The 12,174-nt window shown below is 39.1% G+C and overlaps 1 protein-coding gene across 3 annotated transcripts in view; it reads right to left on the bottom strand.

Moving 5' to 3' along the window:
- The window catches only part of cadm1a (cell adhesion molecule 1a), a 378,997-nt gene that overhangs the window by 144,647 nt on the left and 222,176 nt on the right, over positions 1 to 12,174 (bottom strand). The gene's annotated exons all lie outside the window — the stretch shown is intronic.

Below are 12,174 nucleotides of genomic sequence, written 5' to 3'. Positions count from 1 at the left end.
GGGGGGGTTCTCCACTAGGCAAACCACTCTGGATTTATAAAACTGGCTTATTAATGTTCCATTGGCAAGGCCTGTATCTCCATTCAGATATGCTTTCTAATGGAGAAGGGAAAAAAGAGAAACATTCGCTCTCAGGGCAACACTCTGGAGAGAAGAATTCTCTTTCTAAGCCTTGGCTGGCACCAAACCAATGCTGTAATTTGAGACTAAATCGCAGAAAAGGATGCAGAAGAGTGCACGCAAAATGTGCTATTTATTCTGTAGCCGTTTCTTCAGTCTCTGCAAAATAAAATTATTCCTCAATGCGAAGAAATTGGCATGCTGCCAGACAATTGTCTGCAGAATAAGAATTCAGTGAACATGAAGCTTACTTCCCACTTTGTTCCCTGTTAGCCTTAATATTTTCTCTGCCTGACATGAACGTTAGTCTTTCAAAGTTCAATCAGTCATTCCAACTGCTTCCTGGTGACAGCCCAAAGAGAACAACATGGTCACAAATCAAAGGTGAGCTGAGAGCCCCTCTTACATGAGCAGGCTAGGGAGATGTATTGCTAGAGGCTTTGAAATGCAAAGGAGGAGAAGGATGTGTTTACATGATGACATTGTGTTTATCCATCAAAAGCAGATTGTAGAGAGAGGTGGTGTCGTTGCACTATTTGGAGATGGCGGATGACTGAGCACTCGGCAGAGCCTGGGTGGCACACCAATCTAACAGCCAGGTCCCACTGGTGATGGAGGGAAACAATCGTATTTGGTGCCACATCTTTCTCCAGCTCTGGGTCTGCTTTTCCTCATTCCTCCGCAAACAAAACAAAATTCAGGTAGGGCTCACTTTGTGCTTGTGTGGTGGTCCTGTGCATGCTGGATAATCACATCCAGCACTGTTTTCATGTATTTCGCTGTGGTTATGGAAGGAACACTGAAGACATTCTTAAAACATGGAAAAACTGCCAACGAGGTGAGAATGTTTCACCCGTTTTCAATATACTTCTGCATTTGATAGACTACTCTTTATTTTTTCACGAGCAATTTGCCTTATTCTGTACTGGTTCCTCACTCTAGTGACATTTTTTTTCTCAAATAAGGAGAACAAGTGCAGACAGAGCCTACAAAGTCTCAAAAGATGTGGGTTTTTTTTCATTTTGTGCCTACAAACTATCATCTCATGGGGACAAATTATAATGATCCCTATCTTTTGCAGACAAGTGCTGAGAAAATATGTTTGTGCAAGTTATTATCTTGTGCGCTTAGAATAATAATTTGTTTGTACAAGATTGCAGAGATTATTATTATTATTAATATTATCAAATTATTATCTTCAGTGCACAAGGTAATAGCTTGTGTGCACACAATATGGATCTTGTGCAAACAAGATAATAATGTGCGGGTAAAATTATTCAAAACATATAATTTTTGGAATTGAATGGGCTCTGTAAATTACATCCCAATCCCAATTTTCTTGGGTTTGCAAACAATTCATCTTTAAGGCTGAAGGTGTAATGACATGGCTTTTAAGATAGGCACGCATAGGGTTAGACGCATAGGGTGGGTGAAAAAGAGATGGGAGAATCCTCGTCCTGTCATTTCTAAAGCTTCTAATGCCCCCCACAAGACTCTGATATTTCAGCGGCCTTTTCATAATCTTCAGAGGGTTTACTCTCCAATAACAAACATCACCGTGCCGAGACAGATATCATACCAGGTGGTGAAAAATATGCAAATGTGGGCCACATGCTTTAAAGCTGGACTCCGGGTGGCTCCTAGCTCATATTAGTCATGACTCCCTGGCAGCGTGCATTGCCTGAATACTAAAGCACAGTCTGGACAGATGAACAGGCATATGAAGAAACGCTGCGCTATATGACAATGATCTTATCACTGATACGCAGTATAAAGTGACATATGATAGTGAAAGCAGTGATGACCTAACGTTGTAGATAGGGTAGAGGCCCACTGTCTTTCAAACACTCAGCGGTAGCAACAGGCCTTTAGCCTTCAGCATAGGGATAAACTACAGTTTATTCCCTTATTTTCTCTGGGGTTTGACAACTAGCAAATGGGAAACATAAATCAGCTTCCAGGATGATGCATGATTATGAATCTGAAAACATACTAAAGCGAACAAACGGACTGTAGTCAATCACTGTCTGTAGCACCTTGTCGGAGACAGCGGCGTACTCCATATGTTTAAACAAGTTACATTAGCAGGCAACAGACAGAACAGACAACCAGCAGCATTGCTTTAACTGACATTATATGCATTTGTTTTGTTGCAGGTTTTGCTGACCTAATAGCTTATCAAGGTGGAAATTGGCTTGCTGGTGGAGTGAGCATGTAACAGGAAGAAAAGGTGAAATTAACACCCCCCCACCACCTCAGTAACTCACTAGAGGAAATATATAAAAGAATGGTGGTGAGCGCAGCAAGAGATCACGGTCTGCTTAGAGGTGCTCAAGTGCAGAGCAACAAAGAAAAAAGGTGATGAGGCAGAACAAACTAAACAAAAGAAGGAAGCTACAGCATGTTAAGAAACCAAACGTGAGACCAGAGGACCCGGAACAGTCTTTGCAAAAGTTTCTTGCAAAAGTTCTGTAAAAAATATGTTTTCTTTCTTGTTTTCCACTTTTGATACATCATACAAGTTGTACTACACCTTTCTGGCTTTCTGGTCAGTGTTGAAACTGTCATTTTGTATAGTAGAGTTTAAAAATAAGCCAGAGAGTGGTGGTGATCGGAGGAAGGAGGAAGATAGGTGATGCAAGGCCAAAATCAAGATCAGCTTTCGGAGACTGTGTGAACCAAGATAAAGGCAAACCCAGTCACAGGGTGCTTTTTGGTCTGCACCTGTTGATTCTGCCCCAAAAATGAACTGCTGATGCCAGGCTAACGATACTCATGGGTGGCCACATTTTGCGTCATGCTATGTCGGGTCAATACTTACTTTCAGCCATGACAAAAAGTGCTCAATATAAAATTATTAGAGTGTTCCTTTAAGTAAGAAAAATTGTGATCATGGACGAATGTTATTTATAAGACTGTACAGTAGCCTAGGAAACATGTGATACATATCTCTATATAGATTTTATGTAATCCGATGGCGGTTGAGGGTTGTCTTTTACACCAAAGAGTAAATTATCTATAAATACAAAGTTACTTCTGGCATGCATTCAACAACCATCATCATTCTATTTAGCTGTAAGAATATGAAAGAGTGTATTTGGAATCAAGAGTCTCTTTGAACCTTATTTTGTGTAAAGCATTCACAGATGATCCAAGCAAGATCTTAGAGTGAAACACATAGAGGTTGATATGTGCAATTTACTAACATCACATCATAGGATTTCTGAGAACTGTCTGCCATCTGGGCCCTCCACCATGCTAAACTGCCTGGGGCAGCTGGAAGTGAATCATCTTCCACTGGATGTTTTTGTTGAGACGTATCATAAATTATGTGACCACACAATCCTCAGATTTGTCACATGATCAGTGGATAGCCTCAAGAACTTTCCATTGCTTCTTTTGTGATGCAACACCGACAACTGGTAATGTACACGACATGTCACATCCCTCGTGGAAAAGCAATACACTGACACACACACACACACACTTTCTCATGACATGCTTTTACTAAAAGATAACTAGCTAATATGTGATGCCACGCTCGTTAAGGGAACTCTTACATCAAAAGGGACCTCCCCTAGAGGCTTATGTGGAGCCATGTAAATACATCGACATCCTTCCAGCTGTACTGTGAAGAAAAGTAGGCTAAATTCTCAGTCCTCTCACTGACAATTGTGTGTGTGTGTGTGTGTCTGTGTGTGAGAGAAAGGGTATGTGTAAGATTAGAGCTGCCATTCATGGTTAATTCTACATATTCTAGCGAGGCAAGTTAATTAACAGAGGCCATGTCCATATTTACTAACAGCAATATTTAAAGCGCTACAGAAATATACAAGTACAGCTCAGCTGTTCACTGGATGACAGTGCAAATCAGGGCACAGTCTTCAAACAAAGGCTTCAGATAACTATTACCATTTTGTATGGCAGGACTAGCAATTATGTTGTGTATGCTTCAACCCAGACATACACACACACACACACACACAATTTCTATACTTCTGATGAATTGACAGATTTTATGGTCAGTAGCTGAGCTTGCCACTAATCATGTGCATTTTTGGAAGAGCTGGTAGGGATGTGTACCTGCCATTTTGCTGACAACCTGAAATCGCCCCAACACTAATTAGATATTAAGTCAATGTGTTTGAATGAAGATATTTAATCAGGTCCACTAAGGGCTAATGTGCTTTGTTGACTTCGGTCTGGCCCCCATCTGACTGACACAGTGGCTTGACTTTGGCTAAAGCAAAAAAAGAAGACACAACATACGACATGTCTGCTCATAAATATGCTTGGAGCATGTGGAAGAGATAAGAATCCTAATCAGCCATCTTAATGCTACTGTGATAACTAGCTTGCCCAATTTAAAGCAACAGAACACCATCCCCATGTGTTGCTAAAGTAGGGATCGGAACCGTATCTGCAATTAAGCACAAATTCAGTTCATTCATATAACTAAGTCATCATTACTCAAAGGTTTCAAGTAGGCCATTACTGAAAATATACTAGAAATTATAGTAAGTGTATTTGATATTAGGCCCGAATATAATAATAATAATAATAATAATAATAATAATAATAATAATAATAATATATCATTTTTATTTGAAAATGTGACATAAATTTAACACATTCTCTTGAATTGAATGAGTACTCAGGGCATGACATCCTTGCTTTTTGTAGTAATCTGAATGACCAGGAACATATATCTGATAACATCTGTTAACATTTTACAGCACTTTTAGAACATTTTACACTACAACACATGGATGTAGCCCATGATCAGTTCATCATACAGTAGTAAGCAGAGCCCTCTCTCTAACTCGTCCATACAAGCTCTATCTCGGTTAATGATGTTTTGATGAAATTATTAAATTAATACTTTGCCAAACCTTCAAATTTAAAGCAGATTTACTTTACTGTATAGCGAAAGCTATAACCAATTCACATATCCAATAGTACACCAGCTGTAATTACAGTTTTATATTATCCATTATTATTATCTATGTGAGCACTGTGAGTATCTACAGTGACATCCTGTTACTTTAAAGAGAGTGTAATATTATGGGTTGTTTGTAACCCTGAATGTCCTTAAATGCTTGTAAATATTGAGGAGGCTCTATTGGTAGAAATGTAATATAATATAAATAAGTGTGTTTTCTATGGTGCATAATGAACCGACTAAAGGAATCGTTATGTTTATGTTACCTTACGCTGTTTGTATGTACAAACGCCACGGGTAGCCCAACCAGAAGGTGGCGTTTGGATGCTACCGTATTTCCCTTTCGTGCTTGGAAGGGGAGGGGGAAGCGGTGGAGAGATGCAATCTGCAATTATACTACTAGATGCCACTAAATCCTACACACTGGACCTTTAATGATGCCTGTTACAGTTAATCAGCTCCATATCAGTCCAGAAAGCCCAGTTTAACCTGCACAGGACTTTTCTGCTGAGTCATGGTATGTGTTATGTTGCCATGGATGAAATAAATTAGATAATGAGTAGATAAGAGTGCATCTTTACTGGAGAAAGATCAGGTCGGGTTGTGCTGACAGGAGACGCAGTAGCTTAGAAGCTTTTCTTGTGGCTTTCACGCGGCCCAACTAATTTGTCTGCTTTCATTCAAAGGACAACTTTGTGCATGCATTAAAAGCTGTTTAACACTGATCTAGATTCACTGCCTAATGGCGAGGAGGCACACCTTTACTGCATCATGAGATCATCATTGTGATTGTGCAGCAAATCTCTTCCTACGAGGCTCTATTATTAAGAAGACCCTTGATCTTACCACTTAGCGGATGAGTGAGTCAGCACGCAGTGTGACCTCCCTGATACCCAGATGACTATCTGTAACTCTGCTGAATATCAAAGCAGTGAGACGCAGCATGCTCTTCTTTGATGTCATGCACACGTCCTTATGAAATTGACCAAACAGTTTGTACCACGGGCAGTTTGAAAAGCATGCACAAGCACGCATTTCCTCATTTCAAACTAGAACTGGCATGTGACATGAGGTGTTTGTGAAGATCTGCATTGAATTGGATTATTGGGAATTTATTGTCCCCAGATGATGAACCTTTTTCATTTCGGACCATCCAGGAGCTTTTAGGACAGCAGTAAGGCAGGCAGGGATCCAGACTGCATGAAGATGGACTGTCCCTTCTTATCCCTTTGATGACATTGGTTTACATTAGGGCACCAACTTAATAGACACGATCCAGTAAACCCAGTAAAATAAACCATAATGGCATCCAAAAGGATATCACATCATCGGGGACACGCTGAAGGAAAAGATCTCTGATGAATGCGGCATTTGTCAATCGTGCACACCTATGGCGAGCATGCCATCTGGGTAATCAGCAGTCAGCATGACCTCCCCACACCCACACATCTGACCATCGTCACACAGTACAGATCGGCCAGCACACCCGCCTGCACACACACACATTCCTGCACTGCTATCATTGTGAGGACCCTCCAATGAGTTCACTAGCTAACCCTCAACTCTAATACAGGGGTAGGCAACCTGCAGCTGTGGAATTGAATACAGCTCTTTAGTCTCTCTCCAGTGGTTCCCAGTGACTTTTACAAAAGATTATGTAGAAATGAATAACCTAACCTTTAGGCCTAAAGTGATGCTTACATTCTCTAGTAACAATTTGTCTCTGGTATTATGTATTATCTTCCACCACCAACGCTGCTGGTTTACTAGTAAGCCTGTGGCTCTTTTGATAGTAAATGTTGCTAACCCCTGCCTTAATGTAATGTTAATGTCACTAGCAAATCATTGTCTTGGTAGCTTTGTCATTTGTTGTGATGTTGTGATGTTGTAACTCTCTAAGCACTATGTCTTCTACCATGACCACTGAAGCCTAGCAAACGTTATCTTAATCCATACATCGTACTTTTACACACATACAAACATGAACAAATACACATGAATGTTACGTGTAATTGCATTTGTCACAGTGGACTTTAGTGACAAAGTATTAAAGAACAAGCCAATAAAAGCTATTTCTCGAAGGTCCCCTGTGATTTATTGCAGTGGGGGATAATGAAGAATGGCGGCTGGGGGTGCGGATGAATACTTGGCCCTGTCGGTGGCCACTGCGAACAAGTGGGAGCAGTCCTGACATGATAATGACACAGCATGAACTGGACTCTGGCTGGCCAATTCTAAATGTAAAATGCCACAATTTCTAACAATGGGATGCACAAAAAGAATGGCATTTGGCACGGATGGCAGGATAGAATGCAATGCTTTGAGCTTCAGTGGTACAAAAGTCTTTTGGGAAGCAGGAAGTTTAGAAAAACACGAGATGAGGTTGCATTGCATTGAATAACTGGGATTTTAAATACTGAGTATTGGCTCACCAGGCATGTGCACAAGTGAGATTGATTAAAACTCTAGAGCTGCTATGGCTGCAAAGAAATGTCAATGTTTAAATCAGTCACAAGTCTGAAAGTTTTCCCTTTTACTGTCACAAAGTGTGTTGAGGCAGGTCTTATTTAACTTCCTTCAGGTGTCACATATTAACATGTATCACATATTCTCTTCCAAATGGAAGCAGCAATCTTTCTTAAGCACCTGCGTCTCTCCCCAAGTAAGGATTCTGTATATTTCTTCAGAATGATTGCAACAAGTTAAAACAATCTTTTGTTATTTATTTATCTACTTATTGATTTGTTTATGCCCTGCAGCTGCAGCACATTCCCAACTGTCTGCAACTGAAATAATATGACAGAAAAAGTCAATGATACTGTACCAAAAGGGAGATTCTGTTATCTTGCTTGTTGCCCTTTCATATCAGAATTTAATTCTGCATGCATATTGGATTATGTTGGATTATATTGTATGTAACCTTTGTGGTTAGACAGATTCATACGTTTAATTACAATGATAATTAAACTTTATCATGTCCTTTTTCTTCAACACAAGTATGCTAAAACACAGAACAAATGGTTAATTACCAAATCACAAACTGATCTGTCTGAACCAGTACAAGCAAAAAAAGGTAAGGCAGAAAAGAAAATGTCACCTTTTTAGAGAGCAGCCTGAAAGATCTATTGTAGGCATTCATGGTGCCGCTGGTTTTCATTTTATATGTAAATTCTTGAAATCAGTTTAACAGGAAATCAAGAGAAAGCCCTACTATCTCATTCGCTAGGCTGTAACGACCTCACAGTGGTTATACATGGGTGATTAGGATTGCAGTATTCCACACGTCGAAGTAAACTGCGTGATTAAAAAAAGTCATATAAGACATTGAATCAAAAGAGCATTGGTGTGAGATAGAGCACAGCAACACTGAAGACTGAGGATGAGAAATCGGGCTTTTGCTCTTATCTAGCTTCGACAGCCAGCCAACAGTGGAGACAATAGTGCAGGATTTTATAGACAGCGAGACCTCTAAGGACTGAGGCCAAATACCATTGATTTGTGAATGAAAGAGCAACTCATTTTGGCAACCATAACGACCCGCAGTTCCCCTTTAGTAGCACAGAACAAAACTGATGTCCTTCTTCATTAAGACCTGCTGGAGATTTGGACTAATAATGTGAAGATTTGCCAACCAAGAAATCTGCATGTTATCTTAAGAATTCTCTGAGACACAACAAAGCGTACAATGGGGCGAGCACAGAGACATCAGGCTCGCTGTTTCTTTGAAACAGGTCAATTCTTTGTGAAAGTTCCTTGAGCGTTGAAACCTGAAAATTATCTCTGGCTGGCATAGCCTTTAGATGTGTGCAATGGTCGAGAGGTCATCAATGTTTTCTTTGTAAGCTCTGAAAGATATGCGAGACAACAAATCATAAGATAAGAGATAACTCCCTTCTGCAGCAAAAAGACACAATAGATAGCATTGTTTTTCCACCTTTGGTCATAATCCAGCAGTGTTGGCTAGTCTCATGAGATCCCCTCAGTACATTCTAGATATAGCACTGCTGTACAGGAGAGAAGTGCTCAGTTGCATAAAACTTTTAAAAGAAGACTTTTAAAGAAGAGAAATAGGGGAAGAAAATAAATAATGTTTTATATATCTATAGTATTTTACTGCACAACCATTGTTATAAAGGTGGTCAAAAGATACATCAACTGTTTTCTTAAAGGTAATTCTGACAGAGGAGGCAGAATATGATAAAGATACCATGGGAATGCCATACTTGCTTTGATGAATCACAATTGAGGCACTTCCAGATTTGAGGTTTAGAAAACCTGGATTTATTGTGAGAACACTTAGATTAGTTCTGACAGTTCAAAGCGATCAGTATAATTCTAATTCAATTAATTGTCATTTTACAGTATAAATGACAAGCTGCTCAAGTTGGAATCCATGTGGTTTTACATACAAAGACACATGCTAGTGAAAAAACAGAATATTTGTGGTGGAAAACAGCTTTTAAGGTCATCCTTATAACTTTTTTATAGCTTAACTTTGGTGGATTTGGCCTGTTGATGCAAGCCAGAGAAATGAATCCCTCAATGCAAAACTTCACCAGCGAGGACATCTACAAAAATGTTTTTTGATGTCAAAAACAGTTTCAAATTTTTCATTTTTACAGCTCATTTTTATTCTGCTCTATCTATTGATATCATGAGCAACTGAGATTGATTATACTGATAATATATTGACCACAAAAGAGCCAAAATGCCACACTGACATATGACAAATGAGATAAAAAACAATAGGCATGAGTGTTCTTGTAGATAAATAACATCTTTATGGGTTCTTTTTTTACAATTATAGTCATTATTAATGATGGAGATTCAGGACCTATTTTATCCAGTAATGCATTTTGATAGTAATAAGACACAAGAAAAGTCTGATAGTGTCTCTTGGACTGATTGTTTTTTATCACTGGTGCTGCTAGCAAAAAAACACATTCTTACTGGACAGCCCATACACAATATATACAAGCTTCATGGTGCCAAATAAATTGAGACATTTCTGTTTAGGGCTTCCTGTACTGAGAGACAGCATGCTGCCATATGTCTGCTTGGCTGCAAATCTCACTTTCAAGGCAGAGCTGTTAGATGACGTGTTTGGACTACAGGAGACCAGAGGACCCACATAGCTTGTGTCCCACGCAAATGAGGTCTGGGCAACTTGTTTCCATACATGCCACTTCTCATACACGTCTATAATCCTTATGGTTTGTATTTTTGACTTGTTACTTACCTGTTAACATTTCTGGCATTGTGTAGATTTGGTTTGCATGTTATTGTCTATAATAATTGTTATAATCTTTATTTTTATATATTTTTTATATCTTCATTTCAGTGTTTTGTTTAAACTATTATTAAAAAATAGATTAACTGCTGCTAGTTTGAACTATGCACTACAGCTACAGAAAAGGCTGTGGAGCTGTGGAACATTAACACAGCATCAAGAAGCCCTTTGATTCAGAAAAAAAGACACAAGCAGGCAACAAACCGTACATCACTTTAAAGCTCATTCTAAACTCTCTCCTCTCTCTTTTAGGCTTTGTGCGACTGAATAACAATGTGGCATTGCGTCGAAGGTCTGTGGTTGAAATGGTGACACACTTTTATGTAATTTCTGATTCATTTTAACATTGCCAAAGCAGGGTCACTTGGCAAAAAAGTTAAAACTTGCTCAGTTTTTGCCAAAAAGCAGTATATAAGTGACTATGGTGGAAATAGTGGATAAAATGACTGTTAATGTGATGAATTCTAAAACCCTGCCATTTTAAACCACTGTGCAGAATATTATCATCTGGTGAGCCTTCAAATATAAGGGTCTATTACTCAAATTGGATTTCCTGGGTCATATTTCATTTTCTCAGTGGTACCTGAAGCAACATGCAGACACCAGACAATTCTTTTAAATGCATGGCTATTTTCAGCAGTTTTGTTATGGCAACCAAATCCCCAAATGTTAATCTCAACACAGCTGAATTACAGAACATCAACAGCGAGCTAAGAGGAAATTCTGAGATTTGGGGGCACAGTACCAATATCAGGGAATATGTATTTAAGGCTGAAATGAATAAGGTGGTATTAAAATTGAGTGCAATTATACTTAATAAAATAAAAACCACCATATGCACATAAAAAAGCAATTTCTGGGTGGGAACTGATGAGCCCTTTATGCTGTACAGCACATGATGGCAGATACAAAGTTTGTTTAGGCTCATTGGAAGGCTGAACGCGTTTGGACAAGATTATTAGAGGATTCAACTAAAGCTACGGAAGAATGAGCCTAAGAGCTGACCACCAATTTTCTGTAGAGTAAGTGTTAAATATGAGGGGAAAACAGGGAGACTGGGGACTTGGAGGCTAAGGGGGAGGATCAAAACATAAAAATGTAAGCGAGGGTGACAAACAAAGTGAAACAATATAAATAAAAGGCGTCGTGATCAATCCAAATTCTCAAAGAAACCTGTAAGATTCAGGATGCTTTTGAGAGTATTGATTTACCTGGAGCTGCTGCACTGCTTATCGCACCCAACAACCCTCTATTACATCCTAATCCAATCCACACATTTAATAGCAAATAACTGAACCATTTTCAGGGTTCTGTTCAATGCAGTGGATTCGGCTGCAAAACACTCCATCACCTCCAAAACTGTAGCTTTCCACACAAAAGTGTTTTCAGAAAAAGACCCTCAGAGCAACAGCTTTCATCAGACCAAGCCCCGTCTTTCATCTCTTATCTGTGAAAAATAAATTTAGTTGCATCCCAGTGCATCAGTAGACTCCTCCACTGGTCACTCGGCCCTGGACTTATGCATCACAAACAATGTCTAAATGAATAACATGGGTGGACGTGAACAGTCAAATATTTTAGTTCCAAACCACTTTTCCATGACCTCTGCTGGAAAGGCTTTAAATTTAAGAAAGATGTAAAGAAGATTTCATAAGGAGTGATGAAAATACGAGCATAGTGCTGAGAAAATCCCATTTCAACCTACATAAGGTAATGGCCAGATATGCTCTTTCCTAAAAAAAGAAATATATATATATATATATATATATATATATATATATCTTCAAAATCTTCAAGTCTACGTATGGGCCTAAAGCATACA

Source organism: Morone saxatilis, unplaced genomic scaffold (assembly GCF_004916995.1).
Source record: "Morone saxatilis isolate NCDOM2014 unplaced genomic scaffold, NCSU_SB_2.0 Contig20, whole genome shotgun sequence".
Taxonomy (NCBI): Eukaryota; Metazoa; Chordata; class Actinopteri; family Moronidae; genus Morone; species Morone saxatilis.
Note: the sequence above shows the minus strand (reverse complement) of the source record. Positions and strands in the feature narration are given on the sequence as shown.